This window comes from Solanum pennellii, chromosome 12 (genome assembly GCF_001406875.1).
Source record: "Solanum pennellii chromosome 12, SPENNV200".
In the NCBI taxonomy this organism is placed as follows: domain Eukaryota; kingdom Viridiplantae; phylum Streptophyta; class Magnoliopsida; order Solanales; family Solanaceae; genus Solanum; species Solanum pennellii.
In genome coordinates this window covers 2461212-2468636 of record NC_028648.1, presented here as the reverse complement: position 1 = coordinate 2468636, position 7425 = coordinate 2461212, and positions in this window count along the sequence as shown.

The window sequence follows — 7425 nt, the reverse complement described above, 5'->3', positions numbered from 1 at the left end:
GGCATAGAACCAGTAGGTCGACTTTCATGGTTTTTCATCAGTAAATCATTATGTTGTTCAGCAACAAGGAGATGTGAGATTAATTCGGAATACTTTTTAAATCCCATTTCTCGGTATTGCTGCTGCAGAAGCATACTCGAGGCAGGGAAAGTGGAAAACGTTTTTTCCAGCATATCATGGTCAGTGATATTTTCTCCACATAATTTTAATTGTGAGATAATTTTAAACATAGAAGAGTTATACTCACTGATAGATTTAAAATCTTGAAGTCTCAAGTGGATCCAATCATAACGTGCCTGTGGAAGGACAACCAACTTCAGGTGGTCATATCTATCTTTTAAATTGTTCCACAACACCAGAGGATCCTTAACAGTGAGATATTCCATTTTCAAACCCTCATCAAGGTGATGACGGAGAAATATCATCGCCTTAGCACGGTTTTGATTCGATGCTTGATTATTTTCTTGGATGGTGTCTGCTAGACCCATCGCATTAAGATGAATTTCTGCATCGAGTGCCCATGATAGATAGCTTTTTCCCGATATGTCTAGAGCAAGAAATTCAAGTTTAGAAAGATTAGACATTATTTAAAAATAAAGGAAATTCTTACCTCCGAGGCTTTGAAAGTCTTTACTTGAACTGGTAGAGACTCGTGCTGATAACGTGTTGTAAAATCAAGATTATAAGAAGAAGACAAGAGAAATAGATGTAGTAGAAGACTTTCTTCTTATTCAAGTATATATAAGTTTCATATGTATATATTACAATAGTGAATGAACAACCCTATTTATAGAGTGAGAAATCATTCCAAAGGTCACCATATTAAGTATCATAATAAATAGATACATACTTATCCAAAAAGGTTCATGTAACATAGTGAATATGAATGGTTGTTCATGTATTAACTTTATGGACTATCCACTTATTTAATGGATTTATAACAAAAAGGTTATATAATTAAACCTTATTTAAAAAGTTGATTAAAGTCTCTTTATGTCACTCATTCTTGCTTGCTTAATTTCTAGGCAAATTTGATACGAACATTTAACACAGTCTTGGGATGTTAAGGTACCCAATGGCAAATTCACTATTTAGTGACGGAGTTAGAAATTTCGTTAAAATTATATAAAATATACTATATTATATATATTTTATGGATGAAAAGTGTTTAATTGATTATCAATTCTTAAACTTATATGATTTTTCGCTAATCGATATTGACTTCGAAGATTTGGTCAAAATACGATTGTTAAAACTAAAATTTTATACATATATATAAATGTCAAAGTCGTGTGCAAAAATGATAAATATATAGTTCAAAATTACACTTTCAACTTCTAAAATATACAAATGATATCAATATTCTTCTATTGGTGATCAAATTAATCCTATTAGCCAAAATTAAATGCCTATACATAGATATCATTCGTAACTTGTTATGTATATTCTTTTTAAAATAAATCAAACATGTTAGAGCATCAAAAGGATTCACGATAAATTGATTATTGTAAAGTTATTCAGTTGATGATTTTTTACGTTTATTTTAATTTGAGACTGATAATCTAATCACGGTCATTTAGGCACATGAACAATGAAGATTAATGCAAACTCAAAATTTGCACTCTATGAATTTGAATTTCGAATGTCATCACATTTACTTTTATTTATAACATTCAAATTAGTGGATTTTTAAAAATATATTCAAATCGTACGACTTAAATATATCTAGCTCGAATCAACGTATATCATACACCTCTCCACCAATGACTTTTGATGTGTAGTCAATTTTATTGGACCAAAATATATTACATTTGTGCCCTTTCTTTTATTTTCTTATGGCTTAGCTTACATTTAGCCCCACCTATTGTATTTTTCACATGCCTAACAATTTTTCTTTACATTCCTAAGTGTGAATTTGCCTTCTAGATTGCCCTATGTTTCAAATATTCAACATCAACATGTTTCATAAAACTTCTTTTTGTCCCATGAAAGCAATACATTCTTACTAATTAGTAAGATAAATGACACCCCACCACAAAGAAAACAAGAATAGAGTAATTGAGTAGGAACCAAGAATAAATTTAGTTGTAGTTCGGTTGCAGATTAGAATTATACAGATATTAGTGATGTATATATCAATAACGTTATACAAGTATTAGTTATATTATTGATATTTTTAAAACACTAGATAGCATGTTCGCTACAATATATGGATTTCTATCACGTTCTTGAATAGCACAAAGTATTGAGATTATAAGTAGATATAAGAGTTTGAAAGTCACAGATAATTAGGGTAGAAGGTTAGTTGATAGTTGAGCGTTCTCGCTCTGTTTGGCGGTCGTACTTGAACCTCCTTTCTTACTAGTTGTATTAGCATTATTATCGTAGTTTCTTAATTTTCAGGTATCACCTATGTTTTTTGTGCTTTGAATATTGCCATATTGTTCATTCCTCTATATGTGGTACGTAACTGCAACTGCTCTTCATTTCACATTATTTCGTTGTTGTTACTATTTTTATTCTTGTAGTTCTTTTTTTAAACGCTTTATTTTAAGTCGATGGTCTTTTGAGAACAACGACGACTCTCTATCTTATAAAGATAGAATTAGGTCTGCGCACATTCTATCCTCTGATCTTCAGACTTATAAAACTACACTAAATATATTGATGTTATTATTGTATATATATACACCGTCAATGTAGAGAACTTTTATCTAATCCCTTCAATAATTACTTGAGATCAATGTCAAATCTTAATAATGAGATTACCTTGATAAAGCAAATAATTTTGAAATCTTTAATCCAAGATAATTATGATCTTAAACCAAGCATGCGTGCACACAGAAACAAAAAAAAAGACTTAAAAAGAGATGTGAACATAATTATTTTGGCTAAATTTAATTTGTAACCTATATATAGCTAGCATGATGATTATTGATTAATTAGCCTCATAATTGCAATCGTGTATCCTTGAATATATAAATTATTTGTCTTAATATTAATGATTTTGTCATCTTTTTTTATTACCATAAGCAGGGATTTGTACAGTAATTAGCAAGACAAAAAGTGATTAATGTTCTCAACATAGCCTAAATTGGAGAAAGGGCTATAAATTAAATTAATTAGAGCTAGACATAGCATAATTAACAAGGATTTTTCTATGTCTATACTATTAATTTATGCATGATTAGGTCACCCTTTTTTATATTAATTAGACAGCTATACTTAATAGAATAAATATTAGGAGTAATATTACATGTTGACTATTTTGCTCTATATGTCTACTACGTCATGATAATGTTTGTCAAATTAATTAAATTTCAAAAATCAATAAGTTTTTGGAGTGATGATAATGATAATATAAGCTCAAGAATGTAGAAAATATGTCACTTACAGATTTAAAATTTAAACGTTGTAGATTCTGGAATATTTATTTATAATTATTTTTAAATACACGTATACATAATTTGACGCCAAAACGTCTTTGGATCTTTCCAAACTCGTGGCTCCATTACTGAGTCTATTACTGATTTCGAGGTGTGTTCTATTACATGATCATCATGTTTAAAGTTTTAAGTTGTTCGATATAAAACACTAATATCAACAAACATGATTTTTTGTTTATGGGTCAATTATGTGAATTTGTTTTAGATAATATTTACCAATGAAATATAAACTTATCATCTTCGTATATTTTATATATCGTGTTAAATTATGTAACCGTTTATTTTTAAAATATAAAAATAAAAATTGGAAATCCAAGTTGGAGTTGTGGATAATGAAGGAACCTAAAGAATCTAAGGGACCCAAATATATCTTCATGGTACATTATTGTTTGATTTTGCAAGATTTTTACCATTTTTGGCTATTTGACAAATAATTTTCTCTTTTTGGAGAGTGGCCACAAAATCCATTCAAAATTTTGGAAACTGTCCACTAATTCGAATATAATAAAACGATTTTAAAATTTATATATTATAGTACAACTAAATTTTCTTTCTAATGTCGTAAAATTAACTCATGAAAATATATTTTTTTCTAATCTGTTTAAGTTGGAGTGATTTAATAATTCTTTGATTTATTAAGATATAATATGTATATATATCTTAACTTAATTTCAACTAACAAATAAACACTCTCACTTTAAAGATGTACATTTAGACACCTTAACTCGTCTCGATTGTATCACTTAAACATACAGACTTATAAAATAGTCATGAAAACGCCTCCAATATTTATGTGAATTGTAGCGTTCGGTGTACATGACATTGTTAAAATGAATTGAGTTATCTAATATGCACCCTTAAAATTAAAGTGTTTAATTGTTAGTTAAAACTAAATTAAAATATTTGTCGATATATTATGTTAATTTACTAACTCAGGAATTTTTTATCACTCACTCAATTGAACTCAACTAAAAGTTATGATAGACTAATTCAAACTAAAGTCATAGCTCATTATATTAATTATTCGAATCATCTTGACCCGTTTAAATTTAACTCGTTAATATTATATAAATCATCTTGATCTGTTCAAATTCAACTCGTTAATATTATAGCATTTTGCATAGATCCATCATTATCATAATTTTCACTGTGTTTGTCATACCAGCTCATCTTGCTGCTTTACACACACATATATACCTAACTTATTAATAGTTATTATTTCATGTCATTAATTCCTTTATTTGTTATTTTGCTTTGTTCATATTGGCTAAGCAAGTTAAAATACACATGTTAATTTTGGTGATCTCAATCGGCATGTTTTTAAATCACGTCTATAAATTTAATTATATCATTAAAAAGTATTATCCATCTGAGCAATTTCCTCACAACTAAAATTGTGTACACTACATATAATGTACAATAAGAATTTATATATATATTGGCTGTCATATGGACATATATACTTGGGATTGGACCATTTATTAATATTATTGTACTTTTGGGGGTTCACTAAAAATTCTGATGCAATATATGCATAGCCATGATTGCACATCAAGACAAATTTGGTCTTGGCCAAAGACTAGTTGGTTAAGTACTAATGTTTTTTTTTTCTTCTTTCAATTGGAGACATATGTGAGACCAACTCTTATGAATCATGATAATGGCATCCCCATGAAGATATGCAATATCTTCTAGGGTACTCCCACACCATAAGGTTTTTTTTGTTCTATTTGCCCCACTTGACGCTCCAATTTCTCTCGATCAGAAATGAAATCAGAATTTGGATATTATAGAATTGGGAGGATAGTGAATTTTGGAGTGTATCTTTAACATTATTAAGGGTACTGTGAGGCCTTCAGTATTGTTGCACAATCTTTTGTTTGTCTCTCAATCTATCAACCTTACTTGACACTTCAATTTCTCCCGATCATTATCGAGTTTAGAATGTTTAATGTTATAAAATTGGGAGGATAGTGAATTTTGGAGTGTATCTTTAACATTATTAAGGGTTTCGTGAGACCTTCAGTATTATTGCACAACCTTTTGTTTATCTCTCAATCTATCAACCATATTTGGCGCTTCAATTTCTCCCAATCAGTACTGAATTCAGAATTTAGATGTTATATAATTGGGAGGATAGTGAATTTTGGAATACATCTTTTAACTTTAACGAGGGTACCACAAGACCTTTACTATTGCAAGACCTTTTGCCTACTTTTAATCTATCAACCTCACTTAACGCTCCAATTCCTCTTAATTAATAACAGATTTATAATTTAAACATTACAAGTTTTGAATCGCGATATTGAATTTCATAATGCATCTTTTAACTTTATTGAGGGTACTATGAGGCATTTATAGTTGCACAACTTTTTATATGTCTCTAAATTAATCAGTTCCACTTGATGCTCTAATTTCTTTCAATAATCAATAGTAAATTTAGAATTTAGACATTTTAATTTTAGAATACTGAAAGTGAAGACCGAAATGCATCTTTTAACTTAATTCAAGGTACCACGAGGGCCTTCGCTATTGCATGACCTTTTATTCATCTCTCAATCTATTAGCTCCACTTGACACTCAAATTCCTTTCAATCAGTAGCGAATTTAGATTTTAGACGTTATAAATTATAATTGAGAAAGTAATAATTTCAGAATGCATCATCAAACCACGAGGCCTTCACTATTGCACGATCTTTTGTCTATCTCTCAATCTATCAATCCCACTTGGCGCTCTAATTTCTCTCAATCAATAGCGAATTCAATATTTAGATGTCATAAATAAAAAATTCAAAATTTTGACATTATATCCAGCGTGACTGCTCTCATGACTCCTATTTCATGAAATTCTTGTTCTTTTACGACATAACATAAATTGTATCATCTTGAGCATTTCATCTCAAAGAATCTATTTAATGAATTTTAACACGCGATAGCAGGTTAGGTAGTTAGTTATCATTTTTTTATTAGATTACCAATTAATATATATAAAGAAATCTGTCTGTAGTTAACTTATAAGCAACCAAATAACTCAGGCTGTTCAAAATTGAATCGAAACTGATAAGGCAAACGATAAAAAAGTTATTGGTTTATAGTATTGGGTTATTGGTTTTGATAACGGTTTTGTTTTTTTTTGTTATCGGGTTATCGGTTCTTAACGGTTTAAAGTTTTTTCTTAACGGATTAACCGATAACCCGATAGTAAATTAAATATTTATATTTATACCATTTTGTATATAAAGTCCTCGACTTAGAGTTTAATTTCCTACTTTTATTTTTGGTTGTCTCAAACACTTGATTATTCTACGATGTAAAAGTGTTTGCTTTTGAGCAAGATGTAACTTGTGAACTCAAGTGCATGGTTTATTTGGTTTGTCACCTTGTTTCTAAGTGATTTTCAATATTTTTTCTTTTGGGTCAAATCTTAACGGTTAAACCGATAACGATCAAAATCCGATAAACCAATAACCGATAAGTCAATATCTTAATGGTTCTATAACGGTTTAGCATCACTACAAACCGATAACCAATAAGCCAACCCGATAAACTTCAAAACCGAACCGAACCGGTCAATACACAGCCCTACAAATAACTATGTAAAATATAGTTGGTATATAAAATATTACATATTGAAACAAAAATTGTCTTGTCTAAAAGATTTAACACTCTGATCAATTTAATTTTCTAGTACTTAGAAATCAGTGGGAAAAAAATTGACTTTCTTGTGAGTTTAGTGATTTTATTTTTCCTCCCGTGACATAATATTCTAGGGGTGAAAAGTGATAATTAGTAGACGTTTGTCAAGTAAGCCATTCTATTTTTTTATTTTCATTTTTTGAAATTTTGTATGTTTTCTCGTTGCTAATTTTCTCTGTATCGTTCTAATTTTATTCTGAAACTCCTAAGGGACAACATGTGTGCAACATGACACTATCCTTTCTCACTTATACAAACAGAAGCGAAATGTATAAATTGCGTT